Raw genomic sequence first — 16310 nt, forward strand, 5'->3', positions numbered from 1 at the left:
GTGTATACACAAAAGAAATGAAAATAGGATTCTGAAGAGATTTATGCACTCATGTTTATCACAGCATTATTCATTATAGCCAAAATATGGAAACAACCCAAATGCCCATCAATGGTTGAATGAGTTAAAAACAGATATATATACACCATGGAATATTATTCAGCCCTGTGAATGAAGGATATTCTGCCATTTGTGACAGCACAGATGGACCTTGAGCACATTATGCTAAGTGAGATAAGTCAGAAAGAGAAAAACAAGCCCTGTATGATATCATTTATATGTGGAATCTTAAAAAAATCAAATTTGTGAAAAACAGAATAAAATGGTCGTTATCAGGAGATAATGGGTGGGGAGATAAGATGAATAGTGTGAAGTGTAAAAACCTGTAGGGAGTAGTAAATAAGCCATAGACTCTAATGCTCAGTATAGTGAATATATACAATAATATATTGTATTTATTGTAATTATGTAATCTGATAAATAGTGCTACAACAACAATCTCTTTACAATATATAAATGTATCAAAGTAACACGCTGTACACGTTAAATTGACACAATGTTACATGTCAAACATTCCATTAAAAAGTATTTTAAAATCCAAGATTTAAAGGCTTAGAAAAAAGAATCAAGGACCTGGAGACCAAATCAAAAGGTGTAACACACATGTAATTGGTATACCAGAAAGAAAGGAAATAAAGATAACATCAGAAATCACTGAACTACAAAATAGGCAAAATCCTCAACAAAATATTTGCTAACTGAATTCAGTAATATGTTAAAAGAATCATATACCATGTTCAAGTGGGATTTATCCCAGGGTGCAAGGATGGTTCAACATCTGCAAATCAATCAATATGACATACCACATTAACAAAATGAAGTATAAATTCATATGATGATCTCAATATATGAAGAAAAAGCATTAGACAAAATTCATTATCAATTTATGAAAAATACTCTCAACAAAGTGTGTATAGAGGAAACATACTTCAATATAATAAAGGCCATGTGTGACAAGCCCATAGCTAACACCTTACCCAATGGTGAAAAGCTAAAGCTTTTTCTTTAAGATCAGGAACAAGGCAAAGATGTCCACTTTGCCACTTTTATTCCACATAGTACTGGAAGTCCTAGTTAGAGCAACTAGGCAAGAAAAAGAAATAAAAGGCATCCAAATTGGAAAGAAGTAAAATTGTCTCTATTTGAAGACAACATGATATTGTACATAGAAAACCCTAAAGACTTCACCAAGAAAAATGTTAGAATAAACAAATTCAAAAAGTTGCGGGACACAAAATCAATAGTGTAGAAAAATCAGTTGTGTTTCTATGCACTAACAATGAACTATCAGAAAGAGAAAGTAAGAAAACAATCCCATTTACAACTGCATCAAAAAAATAAAATACATTGAAATAAATTTGACCAAGGAAGTGAAAGACTGGCACACTGAAAACTATAAGACATTGATGAAAGAAATTGAAGAAGACACAAATAAATGTAAAGATATTCCGGGCCCATGGTTTGGAAAAATTTATATTGTTAAAATGTTCATACTACCCAAAGCAATCTACAAGATTGAATGCAATCCCTATCAGATTCCAATGGCATTTTTCACAGAAATAGAAAACAAATTCTAAAATTTGTATGGAACCACAAAAGACCCCAAATAATGAGAGCTTAAGTCCATTTAAAATAGCACCCAAAATACTAAAGAATAAACTGAATTTATTTAGGAATAAGACCTCTACACCAAAACTACAAAACTTTCTGGGAGAATTTAAGACCAAAATAAGTGGATAGATATATCATATTGATGAATTTACATAGCATTGTTAAATTAATTCTCCCCAAATTTATCTTTAGAATCAACATAATCCCAGTCATAACCCCAGCAGCTTTTTCTGTAGAAATATATAAGCTGATCCTATATTTTATATGAAAAATCTTGACTTTCCCACAAACATCATTATGAGATTATATTATGTGCTGTTCTGTTTGTTTTGACCAAAAGATCATTTTGGAGGAATGTAGCATGAAAGGAAAAGGTCTAAACACAACAGTGCATGTCTAAGAAAGTATAAATATTTCATTAGCATCTCACTAAGAAAGAAGCCCTAATGACCTATATGGGAAAAGAATCTAAAAAAGAGTGGATATATTATATTTATAACTGATTCACTTTGCTGTACAGCAGAAAGTAACACAACATTGTAAATCAACTATACTCCAATAAAATTTTTTTAAAAAAAGAAAAGAAAAGAAGCCCTTAGAATCCACTAACTTCCCAGACTGGTAGAAATTGCGAAACAGTATTTCTGAGCAACCCTACTCTGTGACAAGGGCCACAGTATCTCTTATCCAAACTAGGATACTTCTGAGACTGAAACAGGGTATTTTTAACAATTATACTAGGACAACCAGCATAAACTTGGATCACTGCATGCAAATCACATTATATGGTCATCCACAGATTATGCTATCAATAAAATTTTAAATAACATTCTTATCCTGGTGTTAGTAGCATATTTCATCGACCAAAGGCCAGTAATAGTCCCTTTAGCTCAGGTCCTTGCCCCTTGATACCACTGAGGTCTGTTTTAGAAGACTAAAGAGCCTTTCTTTATCATGTGTGTCCCACCAAAAAGTCTGAAACACAAGAGCTGATATCCAGGTTTTTTTACAAATCCGTATCTGTGGATAAATGATGCATTTTCATTCCACACAGAAAGAGTCTTGTTAGGCAAGACACAGTAGAGCAATTTAAAAGAAATGTGACAATCCAGAAATCCTTGGCTTCATTTGAAACTACCACATTTTTTTCTCTAATAAAGGCAGCAATATGTGTGGATTTATAAAAATAATCTATGTCATTTGTGCACACATTAGGTATGTTCTTTTGTATGACCAAGGAAAAGGCTAATTATTCTCTATTGGTCCATATCCATTATCCCAGCTTAAGTTTCTTAAACCCAGGATGAGCATGTCTGTAAGCAGAATTGGGCAGAAGAATCCTCTCTTGCACTTAACACCCTCATGAGGAGCTTTTTTCCAAAGAATATTACAGGAAAACCAGAGCAGTGTGTCTCTCTTCTAAGAATAAGTGTCAAGCAGGAGCCAAGCAAGACTTTAAGAGATTCAACTACATGGGAGTATAAGGAAGTCTTAATTCTCAATTCACAAAATCCTTATATTGGGTACATCTTATTAGCCCTTCTAATTATTTATTCATGGTTAAAATACATTCCCTCTACCCTCATTAAATAAAGCACCTGAGCCTTGTTCTGACTCCCGTCATCCTTTCAACATGCCTCATGGAGCAAGTCCCTATTTTCCTTTGAAAATGTTGTTCTACTGTGCTCTTCACCTGGGATATCTGTCCTCTACTTTCCACTTGGAGAAATATTACTTATCCTTCAAACCCAGGTAAAATGTTATTATTTACTCGTGGAAGATTTGTTTCTGTGCTTTTACTGTTTTTAGTTTTATAATAGGTTTTATCACAGTGTATAACTGTTTCATTACCCCCATTTCTGCCATGGGATGGAACACTACTAAAGAGCAAGATGCAAAGCCTATTTGTCTTTTTACTTTTCCATTCCTTAGTAAAATGTATTGACTCCACACCCTGAGGGTTTGGGTCTTTGAGTGAAAAAATATGTCTTGAACATCACTTTTGAATGTTTTTCTTCTCAGAAGTATCATAAACTCTTCCAAGTAGCACATAAAATCAAATTACACCTGGCAGTAAGCAAAAATTCACTTCTTCTATTTAATAGGAGTGAATCTCTCATTTTCGCAATAGAAATATTATATTTTTGTCTGTGACTTTATTTTCAATTATTTTATCTTTTCGTTCACCTTAGCATGATAAATGCATCTCTCCACTGGTATATTCTATATTCAGTTGAATAGCCAAATTCAATAAATCAATCAAATAAACAACAAGTATCCTATTTAGTGGGCTCCTTTTAGACCTAAAAGCATTTATAGAAACTGTGGTTTATTACTAGGCTATAGTGGGACACAGAATACATAAAAGATCTAGCCCCACTCAGGGGGGATCAAGATGGTAGAGTAGGAAGATGTGGAGCTCACCTCCCCACACAAACACATCAAAAATATTGGGTTGGCCAAAAAGGTCGTTCAGGTTTTTCCCTAACATCTTACGCAAAAACCCGAACAACCTTTTTGGCCAATCCCATACTTCTACATGTGGAACAACTCTCACAGAAAACCAACTGGAAACGGGCAGAAGATCTCTTATACAACCAAAGCTACAAGAAAGATCCGCACATAACTGGGTAGGAGACGTTGGCTTGCTAGCAATCGGAGAAGAGAGAGACCTTTGCTGACAGCTGCCACCTCACTGCACTTCCCAGCCCAACACTCAAGTCAGGACGGGCTGCTGGTATGCTTGGTGGCTAGGCACTGAATATCGGGCGAACCAGCCCTGGGAGAGGACTCGGTCTAGCTGCAAGGGGACAGCCTGAAGGGCCTGAGGTATGGTCCAGGCTGAATCTCAGAGCCCATTGTCAGCGTACACAAAGCAACGGCAGACCATGGGTGGGTCTGGCAGCAGTGGATGTTGTTGGTGCTCACACCGGGCGGCATCACAGAATCTGTCAGACAGCCCCTGGAAAGGAGTACCCAGTGGCTCATTTCCTGGCAGGGGCACTCCAGTTCCACCCACACCATACCCAGCTTGGAGCCAGACCTGAGGAGGACGGGTCCTGAGAGAACACTGCCACAGAGACAGCCCAGGCCCCAGGAGGCAACACAACTATCTTGATTCCTACAGCCACAGCACTCTGTCCCCCGAACCACCTGGCACTACGTCAGGGTCAAACACAAGAAAGAAAGGGACATGACCTCAGGCTGCTTCTAAACATCTGCATCAGCAGTGCATAGGCTCACTGTGACCAAACAGGGCCTCACTTGCTTCAGTGCTCACCTCCTTTGGGACAGAGCACACACTTAAGGGCAACAGAGCCTTAAAGAACCAGACCCTCAAGGCTTTTACTCTAATAACTGGGGAGCAGACTCCACCTCCAACAAGGCTGTGACAGCCAAGAAGCAAAGAGGAGGTGCTGCCCAACATCCAGTGCAGGCTCTGGACACCACAATACCAATCATACCCCCTCTATCAAGGGGATAACATCCAGCACACTCTGAGAAAAAGCATGGCTAGCACCCATACCACAAACAGCCTTTGCACCAAAAATACTGGACTCACATAGTCTACATAGGGATGCTCACACATAAAAACACCCCTTCAAGACCACAGTAGATTACTGTTTCTCCTAAATTCATGGAGACAGAGATAGTTAAGTGGAATGAAAAAGCAGAGGAACTACTCCCAATTAAAAGAACAAGAGAAATCCCTTGAAAGAACACATAATGAACCAGACCTCAACAGCCTACTAGATCCTGAGTTCAAAAAGGAAGTAAAAAAAAAAAAAAAATGCTAAAGGAATTAAGAAAGATTATCAATAGAAATGCAGATCACTGTAACAAGGAATGAGAAACTATACAGAGGAACCAATCAAAATTAGACAATTCAATTGTTGAAATAAAAACCAATCTAGAAGCAATGAATAGAAGACAAACTAATGCAAAATGAACAAGTGATCTGGAAGACAGAATAATGGAAATCACCCAGTCACAACAGCAGACAAATGAAAAAAAAAAAAAAAAAGCAACATATAAGATCTATGAAATAATATGAAGTGTGCCAACCAAAGCATAATGGGTTCCAGAAGGAGAAGAAAGAGAGAAGGGGATTGAAAATGTATTTGAAGAAATTATGGCTGAAAACTTTCCAAATCTAAAAAATGAAACATATAACCAGGTGAAGGAATCACTGAGGGTCCCAAACAAGATGAACCCAAACAAACCCACTTCAAGACATATCATAATTAATTAAAATGGTGAAAGTTAAAGATAAAGACAGGATGTTAAAGGTAGCAAGAGAAAAACAAAGAGTCAGTTACAAGAGAACCCCCATAAGGCTATCAGCTGATTTCTCTGCAGAAACTTTTCAGGCCAGAAGGGAGTGGCATAATATATTCAAAGTCCTGAAAGGGAAAAACCTGCACTCTAGGATACTCTATGCAGCAAAATTATAATTTGGAATATGAGGAGAGATAAAGGATTTCTCAGACAAGCAAAAATTAAAAGATTACAGTAATACTAAACACAACCTAAAAGAAATATTATAAGGTCCTCTCTAAATAGAAAAGAAGCAAGAGTCTATAGGAAAGGGAAAATCACAGTAGAAAAGGCAAATATACAAAAGGACTAAAGATCACTCTAATAATCTAGTACATAGATTTTTAAAAATCAAGAAAATTTTGTAAAAGCGATAATAACTACAATTAACAGCAACAGGATGAACATGAACATGTAAAATAGGACATCAAAATCACAAAATTTGGGGGAGGGTACTAAAAAAATGTAGATCTTTTAGAATGTGTTTGAATTTATATTACTATTATTCTGAAGCAAGTAGATATAGTTATGGGTTAACTTGAACCACTTGAAAACTAGGGTAACCACAAATCATACAATAGATTCACAAAAAACAAATTAAAAAAAAAGGAACTCAAGCATAATACAAAAGAAAACCATCAAACCACAAAAGGAAAAACAAAAAGAAGAAAAAATAAACAAAGAAGAACTACAAAATTAACTGGAAAACAAGGTTTAAAATGGCAATAAGTACATATCTATCCATAATTACTTTCAATGGCATTGGACTAAATGCTGGGATCAAAAGACATAGGGTGGAAGACTGGATAGAAAAAACAAGAACCTACAATATGCTGCCTATAAGAGACTCACCTTAGGGCAAAGGACACACACAGATTGAAAGTGAGGGGATGGAAAAAGATATTTTATGGAAATGGAAATGACAAGAAAGCAAAGGTAGAAATACTCATATCAGACAAAATAAACTTTAAAACAAAGTCCATAATGAAAGACAAAGGACACTATATAATGATAAAGGGATCAATACAAGAGGATATTACACTCATTACATACATATACCCAATATAGGAGCACCTAAAACAAATACTAACAGACACAAAGGGAGTAATGGACAGGAATACAATAACAGTAGGAGACTTTAACACCCCATGGACATAAATGGACAGATATTCTAGGCAGAAAATCAAGAAAACAGCAGAGATCCTAAAAGACACAATAGATCAGATGGACTTAATTGACATCTACAGGACACTACTCCAAAAAACAAAAAAAACAAAACAGAATACACATTCTTTTCAAGTGTGCATGGACAACACACTAGAACAGAAAACAAGTCTCAACAAATTTAAGAGAACAGAAATTTATTTCAAGCATCTATTCTGACCACAACAGTATGAAACTAGAAATCAACCACAGAAAGAAAAATTGGAAAAAATGAATATATGGAGACTAAATAACATGCTACTAAAAAAAGAATGGGTCAACAATTAAACCAAAGAAGAAATCAGAAAATACCTCAAGACAAATGACAATGAAAACACAACCTTACAAAACTGATGGGATGCAGCAAAAGCAGTTCTCAGAGGGAAGTTCACAGTGATGCAGGATCTAGTCCCTGCTATTGAGAAATCAATGAATAAAAATAATTCAATAATATTTCCCATTTCTCTAGTACTTTAAAATTTTCAAACATTTTCACATAAAGGATTGCATTGTATAGTCACCTCACACTGACCAAGCGATCTGTTGAAGTTGGATATTAATAATTATAAAACTCAGAGAATGGTTGAATTCAGAGATTGTCTAAGGCCATACTATGTGACTCCAGGTTGCCTTATAATGTTCCTTACATTTTCATACATGAATATATTTGTAAACACAAATGAATACACGTAGAACAATGTGAATACTGAACAGTTGAAGGGAAAATATTACAGAGTATAGGGATTAGTCAGTGACATAAAAACATACAGTAAGTACCTAGCGAAGTTTAAAACCAAGAAAGGAAGAGAAATATAAGGAAAGAATGAAGGAAGAAGCTTGCATTCAGGAGTCAAATTGGTCCTCTGTACCACATGAAGTATTTAAACAATACCATTCTCAAACAAAGCAAAATAGACTTTAGTACATGATTAGAGGCATTTTTTCTCAGACTTAGGTGCTGGGAAGATCTTCCACTAAGGAAAAAGGACTACAAGCCCTGGGAAAGAGGCAGAGGTAAACATATATAGTCAGTATTCTTCTATCCTTATATCAGAGCTAACTCTGGTAAAGCCTGGAAGTTTTTCTACACCTGTGGAATGTTGCCATTCATGTTACTTTTTCTTCTCTGTTGCCTCTGTTAGTTAAAGTAAAACTTTAAGTGAAAGGATCATGAAAGTTATTTGAGAAAACTTGTTCCATAACCAATCAGGATGGGAATTAAAACTCCAAGGAACTGGGTAGGTCTCAGTAATCTGAAACCTACAGGAAGGAAAACAAGGTAAGGGCTAGTGGCTGGCCAAGAAATGTGAAACTGCCCTGGGAATTAGTGCCAAAGTGATCCTTCTAAAACACCAATCCAAAAGCATCAGTCTCTTTCTTATAATGCTTACTGTATTCTATAGTCCACCTTAGTGGTTTTAAAACTTTTCCTAGCAACTTTTATTTTTTTTCCAAATAAAATATTACGTGGAACCTCAGAGCATATAAAACAGACAAAAGCAGAGCTAGCTAGAGGGTTAGGGATATCAGAGATCTGACTTCTTGGAATGTCCTATTCTACCCATACTCTTTCAGCCCAATAAAGACCCAACATACTATGAATACAAACAAAGGATCCAGCTTAGAAGATAGTGGAGACGGAAAAGCTGTGAATATTCTTTAATATTTCATCCCAAATTCATGTCAGTCTATATTCCACAAGACTGTGTACCCCTTGGTCATGTTTTTGTTTTTGTTTCCATGTTGTTTAGTTGTTTTGGTATTGCCAATAGGTAGCATAATGCCTGAAACAAAACAGATATTCAGTAGATACTGGTTGATTGAATAATTGAATTAAGGAAGAGATGACTCAGTGAATGAATGGAAAGCTCATATTCTACAGGAAATTCATGTAACTGTAGAAATACCTAATCTGTGACACTCTAAACCCATTATCACAATGTTCTCAGAGAAGTGGACAACCACAGTCTCTAGAAACTAAGTAATTTTTATGTCACTTAACAGTAATCATCATTTTCATTCAAAGATGTCACTGCTCATCTGTTGAAACACAAGATAGACCAAATTTCCCCATCAGATGGGGCATCTGCACTAAGCCTCACATTGCCTCAGATAGCTCTGCACAGAAGTATGCTTGCCAGATTGCAGCCAAAAGGATATCAGCCCTAGGAAAAACAGCATCATTTTTTTCTACTCTTGCCTATAATGTATACATAGCCAAAAGTGGTCATCCCTCTCTAAGGTCAAACACTACCCTGTTATGAATTATTTAATGTTGAGTTTATATAGCACTCTGACACTTAACAAGGCACTTTCTACTTTACCTTCCTAAGAAAGATATGAGACTAGAAAACTGATGCAAATAGAGGATAAGAAGTTAAACTAGTTACAAGGTACTTCTGTTCACATAAGATTACAGAATTCATCATTCCAGAGTTAAACTATAATAAATTCTGTGAAGGTGGGTGGTTTGGATGAGAATCCTTTTACCCATAGATTTCTTTCCCTTTTTTTCTTTAAGCTGGTCATGAAGAATATAGGCCCCAGATTTCTCTCACATTTAGATGCTAGGAACAGAAAAATAAGAATTTCAAGAATTAATGATACTACCAACCCTCACATTTACTTTGGAACTCCAGGTGAGAACTAGTCCTGCATTCAGAGTAAATGAATTGTTTTTTAAAAAAGCAACATTCATATTTCCTCTGAGGAGCATTTCCGACAGAGTATATTCTTCACAGCTGCCTTCACATCTTTGTTCCTCAAACTATAGATGAGGGGGTTGAGCATAGGAGTCACAACACCATAGAAGAGAGAGATGATTTTGTCTGTGACTTGTACTTTGTCTGCACCAGAGAAGTCTTTAGCCTTGAGTTTTGCATACATGAACAGGATGGTTCCATAGAATATAATCACCACTGCGAGGTGGGCAGAGCAGGTGGAAAAGGCTTTGTGCCTTCCCTCTGCAGAAGGAATCCTCAGGATGGTGGAGAGAATGAAAACATAGGAAACAAAAATGAAAAGTCCTGGAACCACAAGAAAAATCATATTAGCAACAACCATGCTAATAACATTTATGGAGATATCAGCACAGGCCAATTTTAAGACAGCCAAGGTTTCACAAGTAAAATGATTAATGACATTATCCCCACAGAAAGGAAGCTGCATGGCAAGAGACATTTGCAACACAGAATTGACACCCCCTGCAATCCAGGACCCAGCAGCCATAGGCACATACGAATTCTTGCTCATAATGACGGGGTATCTCAGAGGGTTACAGATGGCCACACAGCGGTCAAATGCCATCATGCTTAGAAGGACACACTCTGTGGCTCCCATAGCAAAGGAGAGAAATATTTGCACTCCACACCCAGAGAAGGAAATGGCTTTCTTTGAAGCTAAGAACCTGCTGAGAAATAAGGGAATAGAAGAACTGGTGTAGCAAATATCCAAGAATGATAAGTTACTGAGGAAAAAGTACATGGGGGTGTGCAGGTGAGAGTCACAGACACAATGATGATGACTCCATTTCCCAACAGGATCACCAGGTACATAAACAGCACCAGGAAGAAATAAATGGCCTCAAGCTCTGGGTAGCCAGAAAGCCCCAGTAGGACAAATTCTGTAACAGAAGACTGATTAGTCTTTCCCATGTTAATATTTTCTTTCACCAAAAGGAATTCTGCAGCAGCCAGAATACATGTGCATCTGTTACCACAGTGTTTTTAAGAGTTGTTTGCACCCTTACGTGGCTTCCCTTATGGGTAATGTGGACCTATAATTGGATACACAGATAGCATAAGAACATGTTACAATCCTCTAAGCTAAGATCAGTTAGACTTTTAGAACACATGAAGGAGGCTTTAACTCCAAAAAAATATGCCCTTGTTAGAAAACAGATTCAGAACACATACAACTGGGTTAGAATTGTGTATCTCACTTACATTATGAATTTGAGATTATTGTGAATGCAATGTCACCATAACATTTTGACCAAACAATCCAAAACACAACTAATGTTAGCCTTAGCAAAAATAACTGTTCTGCAGTTACTACAACATAATGGTTAGATGTAGATCCTGATTCAACAGTAATTTAATCTCAGTGGCGGCATTGTTTTGTGGTTAGAAGAACAAACTGAAAAGACACATTCTTAGAGAAATGATGTTTGGTTATTTCTAATTTGGGGAGAAATATATACCGGCGATATCCTAAGAATATTAATCAAAGGCATTAGTAATGGTTATAAAAGAAAATATAGTTAGATAAAATTACTCTTCTTAGTCTTTTTCAGTACAAATTGGGACATGTAGGTAACTCTACTGTCCTGCCTGATAATGAATGACACGTTGATCTCAGAAAACTCTAGTGCACATGTCTCAATCTACAGTCAAAACAAAAATAAATGTATAAACTAAGAAATTTAAGTGACAGGGGATTTACTCTTTTACCTTCAGGTATGAGAAAATACATATTATCTTCTCCCTGCATAGAAATCAGCTGCTTCCGCTCTAACAGCTGCTCTGCTTATCTTCCTCTCACTGCATATTCAGAAAACCCATAATAGAGAGGGGTGAGTCATTCAAAAATATTCTTAAGCATTAGCGATACATTACAATTATCTGTATCACCACTTACTGGAATATAGAGTATTTCTATATTAAAGTGCCAGAAACAGAAGTAGCCTTACTTTTTAATGAGATTGCAGGTCTCATAAATTCCATCCCAGTAAATTCAGTAAGATAACTATAAGAAGAACTATCTGCTTCTCACTTTTCATTAATATCAAGTAGCTGCCATTGCTACATTGTAAAAAGAAAAAAAAACGCAATTAACCACTAGCAAAATAGAACTGACTTCCAGTAAAATGAAAGTTGGGGCTTTTTACAGTCATTTCACTAATAGAGGATCCCTTAAAGGATTAGCCAGTGGAGGACCAAACAACTTAAAGTCATTGCTGCTTTAAGGATATTTCTAATCCCAAAAGCAATTTAAAGTTCACAATGTAGTTTGGATAGAATTTAGAAAATTTCTAGTACTTTTGGGATAAAGTCCCTTAGAAGTAATTAAAACAAAGTTGTTAATACAATTTAATTAAGGTGGAACTCACAAAAAAAATAAATCTTCTGACCTTACACCCTCTGGGAAGACCAAATTTAGAACTGCTGTCCAGGTAAAATGGTCAAGACATAGAAATTAGAATTAACTATATCTGATGGAAAGATGTAGCAGTAATTTGTGACACTTAGGTCAAAATGATACTTGTTCTTAATAAAGTATCTGCTAATAACCTTTATTTTGACCTCTAAATCCTGGAGGCTCAGAACCCATAAGCTTCATTCTGGTCTCACTGGCCTCTCTAAACAACCAGAATCATATGCACAGTCATTTTAATTTTGCTCACTCAGGCCCTCTGTTCAAATACACGCACAATACCCCCAAATTTATCCAACCTGTCCTTCAGTCATGCCCACATTGGCATGACACAAGACAGAGCAGACCACATCAACAATTTTCATGATGTGAGCAAACCACACTTTACTTATGAACAGGAAAAGATGTTCCAACTTGAAGTGGATAATTATTATGACAATTGCCATGACTATCTTTTGAAATCAGTATCAACCCTTGAAGATTTCAATCATTTTACTCAGATGTTGTAAAATACTCTTCCAGCATGGAAACAAGTGAAAACATCATGTGTAATTTTTAAAAGAAGGGAATAAAATTTGACAACAATGCTTTTTTTGTCAGTGGACAATAGTTTTAAAAAGTCGCTGAGCAACATAATCCTAAACAATGGGAAAGCAACTTATGTCATGAAAGATGGTATTATATGCTTCAAAAAATCAAATTTGAAGAGCAGTTCTCGGAGTTGTGAACTTTATGTGACTACTTTTTCAGTATACTGGCTCATAATGCAAATGTTGGACATGTTTTCTCATTAATGAACGTTGAGTAGACAAAGGAATTAAATAGTTCTGATGTGACCACAGAAAAAGCCATATTACAATGCAAATGGAAGATAGTCTGTAACTGCAAGGAGTTTTATAAGCAAATTACGCAAGACAAAGAAATGTTAAGTAGAGTCATATATTTATAGAAATATAATTAAAGAGGTATGTAGTATAGATACTTATAATTCAGTCCAGATAAACAAGTAATTTTTAGTATAAATATTTCCTATACAATCCTTTTTTTCTTTCCCAGTGTACATATGGGAAGGCAATTAGAAATAATTCAAATTTAACTGGGCACCATCTATTTTTATTTGCTAGCCTAGCAACCCTAACTTCATGTGGCTAGGATTCACAGGGAATCCAGTCCAAGCCTGGGTTGTCCCATCCAGCACCACGGCCAGTTCTGGCCATTCCCAGGCAATGGAGGGAGTCCTGCACTCTCTCCAGGTATCTGAGCAGCACTACACACAATAATACTGTGAAGCAATATTATTTTCAAAACGTTCAAATGAGAAACAGAAAGACAGCATTCAGTGTATTTCCCTGAACCGCTCTGATAAATACAGCTTGTATATCTGTTGTCTCAAGTGTACTCAGCCACCACATAAATATCACCTACAGCTATGATACATATATATATATATATATATATATATATATATATATATATATATATATATATATATGGCTGTCCCTTCCAGGACACATATTGTAAGAAGAAACATTTAAGATGTACTAATACGAAACTCATGATCAAGTACCGCTCTTCAACATTTCTAAGTCCTAGACTATCATCTTGTCATCTCCCTTCCTGGTTTCATTCAATTCAGTGTGTACTAATTGAGGCCTCCTTGTTCTAGGAACCAGGTCTGCTTCTTCCCTAGATCCCATGAAATTACTTTAGTCCTCTGCTAAGTACTATAGCCCATTACAAAAATGGCAAGCTGATGCCTAGGGTTTTAATATCTGGGGTCGAATCCCCTAATGTCAACTGCCCATCTATCCTCCAGAGATTGCCCTGGATTCTCCATTCACGCTGCTCTCCCTCAGGCTAGGCCACACATCATTCCATGCTTCTCCCTGGAGGGGCTGGCATACACTGCTGGAGTTCCCTAACTCCCAGGTCCCTCTGTATCTCTTAGTTATTGATGGCATTCAAATACCATCTTCTTGTCCCTTTACCAGGAAGCTGGTACACCTGTCCATTTCAATCCATCTAAAGACAAACTAACCATGTAATTAGGTATCAGTCACTTAATCTGGCTCACGCCTCTTCTGTTCCCTAAAATAATGTACTCTATTTAAATACAGCTATATTTTATATGAATTGTGAACAAAATTTTGATTTCATGATAGGCCTTCATCACCTTAAAGTTAGATAAAGGCAATGTTTTCATACATTTTTGTTGAATGGGCACAGAACCTCATCTAGATCCTCAGTCTAAAATTTATCTAAATTGTTAACATTAGCCATAATACAGCTACACTGGGGTCAGTATGTTAACTCATTTAATCATGAGAATCTCTCACAGCCTCATTATCATTTTCTCTCTTGCCTGTTTCTCTAACAGGTGGGTTTTGTACATGGCAGAAAAGAATCTATCAAGACAGAAGAGTGACAGATTGATGGAATAGTAGAAGGCAACAAGTAAATACCAATTAGCCCATTATATAAGAAACAGAACAGGGACATCATATGGGGTCAGTTACCTAGAATTTGAATGGAATATCTCCAACACTAAGCAGTGGAAGGATCCGAGTGGTGGTTAAAACAAAACAAAACAAAAAAACACTACCAATCAATAAATCTGGTTGAGATAGCAAGAGACGGAGGCAAGGGAAAAATAAATATAGCACAGATCAATCTAACTTAACTCAGTTCCAATATAGGTCTCTGTATGAGGACTGTTTCTTAATAAATTTTTAATCTAATTAATCATCAATAAATGACTTATTATGAAAGTAATATATTTCCAGTTTTTGCAGAGAGCAAACTAGCATAATCTTTTGACTTCTTCCCCACTCAAACATGGAAATGACATAGAAATAAGATTAAAAATATATCAACCTGAAGAATAGAATGAAACTGGAAGAAACCCAAAGAAACAGAACGTAGCCACTGACAAGAAATAGATTGTGGGAGTAGTTTTGAGTAGAGTTCTTCCTTCTCTGTTGCACTGCCATGAGGAAATTATGCTTGACCCTTCTATAATCCTTACAAGCAAAGGTACATAAGGCAACATGAGAGTGGTCCAGAGCTAAGAAGAGTTGAAGAGTGAATAACTCACTACAAGTGCACACAAAGCAGCCTACCTACCTAGGGAGTTCCCTCTTTCTGTCTCATCTCACTACACAAGATGAAATATTTTTACCAATGAAGAAAAGGACTTAGAAGAACAGCGTCCAGGAAGAGGTGAAGGATAAATACCCTAAGAGTTAGGGTTTCCAGATGAGCAACCATATTTGCACATACCCCAAGTGTAGTACAATGGGCTCTCTACTTTTGTACTCACCTGAAGTAGCACAAGTTAGGGCCTGGACTTTTGCCTTTTCCATATAAGGTACACATTACTGACCAAGGTACCTCAGAGGAAAACAAATTCTATAGAGAAGAATAATGTGATAAATGGTGAACACAACTTTTATAAAAGAAAGATAATAAAATGCGCAACCCAAGATCACATGAGGCAGAATTCATTGAACAAGAGAGGGCAAAAATTTTGATAGAGCAAAATAAATATCCTTGATGAGATAAGGAAGTATATTCATGGCATAAAGCAGAAATAAGCAGTTACCAAAAAAAGAATCATATGGTAATACTGGGTATTAAATATTTAACAGTTGAAATAAGAAACTCAATAAATGGGATATATAGCAGAATGAAAACTATAACTATATGAGGCATTAAAATAAGCTTCAAATACTTTCAAGTAATTTAAATCATTCATAGAATGTTCTTTGACCATATAGATTTAAGCTAGAAAAATTTTTAAAAAGAAAATATAACTAAAAATATCCCAAATGTTAGGAACTTACACATGGACTCCTAATAACGTATAGTATGAGGAAGAAATCACAACAAAAAATAAAGCTGTTTTGAATCAAATGGTAATGAAGATACTACTAAAAACGTATGGAATCCAGCTAAAGCCAGGGATC

The 16310-nt window shown here is 36.1% G+C and overlaps 1 pseudogene; it reads right to left on the reverse strand.

Moving 5' to 3' along the window:
- Positions 1–9885: 9885 nt before the first annotated feature.
- Positions 9886–10844, reverse strand: LOC102998986 (olfactory receptor 13C7-like; annotated as a pseudogene).
- Positions 10845–16310: the final 5466 nt, after the last annotated feature.

Source organism: Balaenoptera acutorostrata, chromosome 6 (genome assembly GCF_949987535.1).
Source record: "Balaenoptera acutorostrata chromosome 6, mBalAcu1.1, whole genome shotgun sequence".
Lineage (NCBI taxonomy): Eukaryota > Metazoa > Chordata > Mammalia > Artiodactyla > Balaenopteridae > Balaenoptera > Balaenoptera acutorostrata.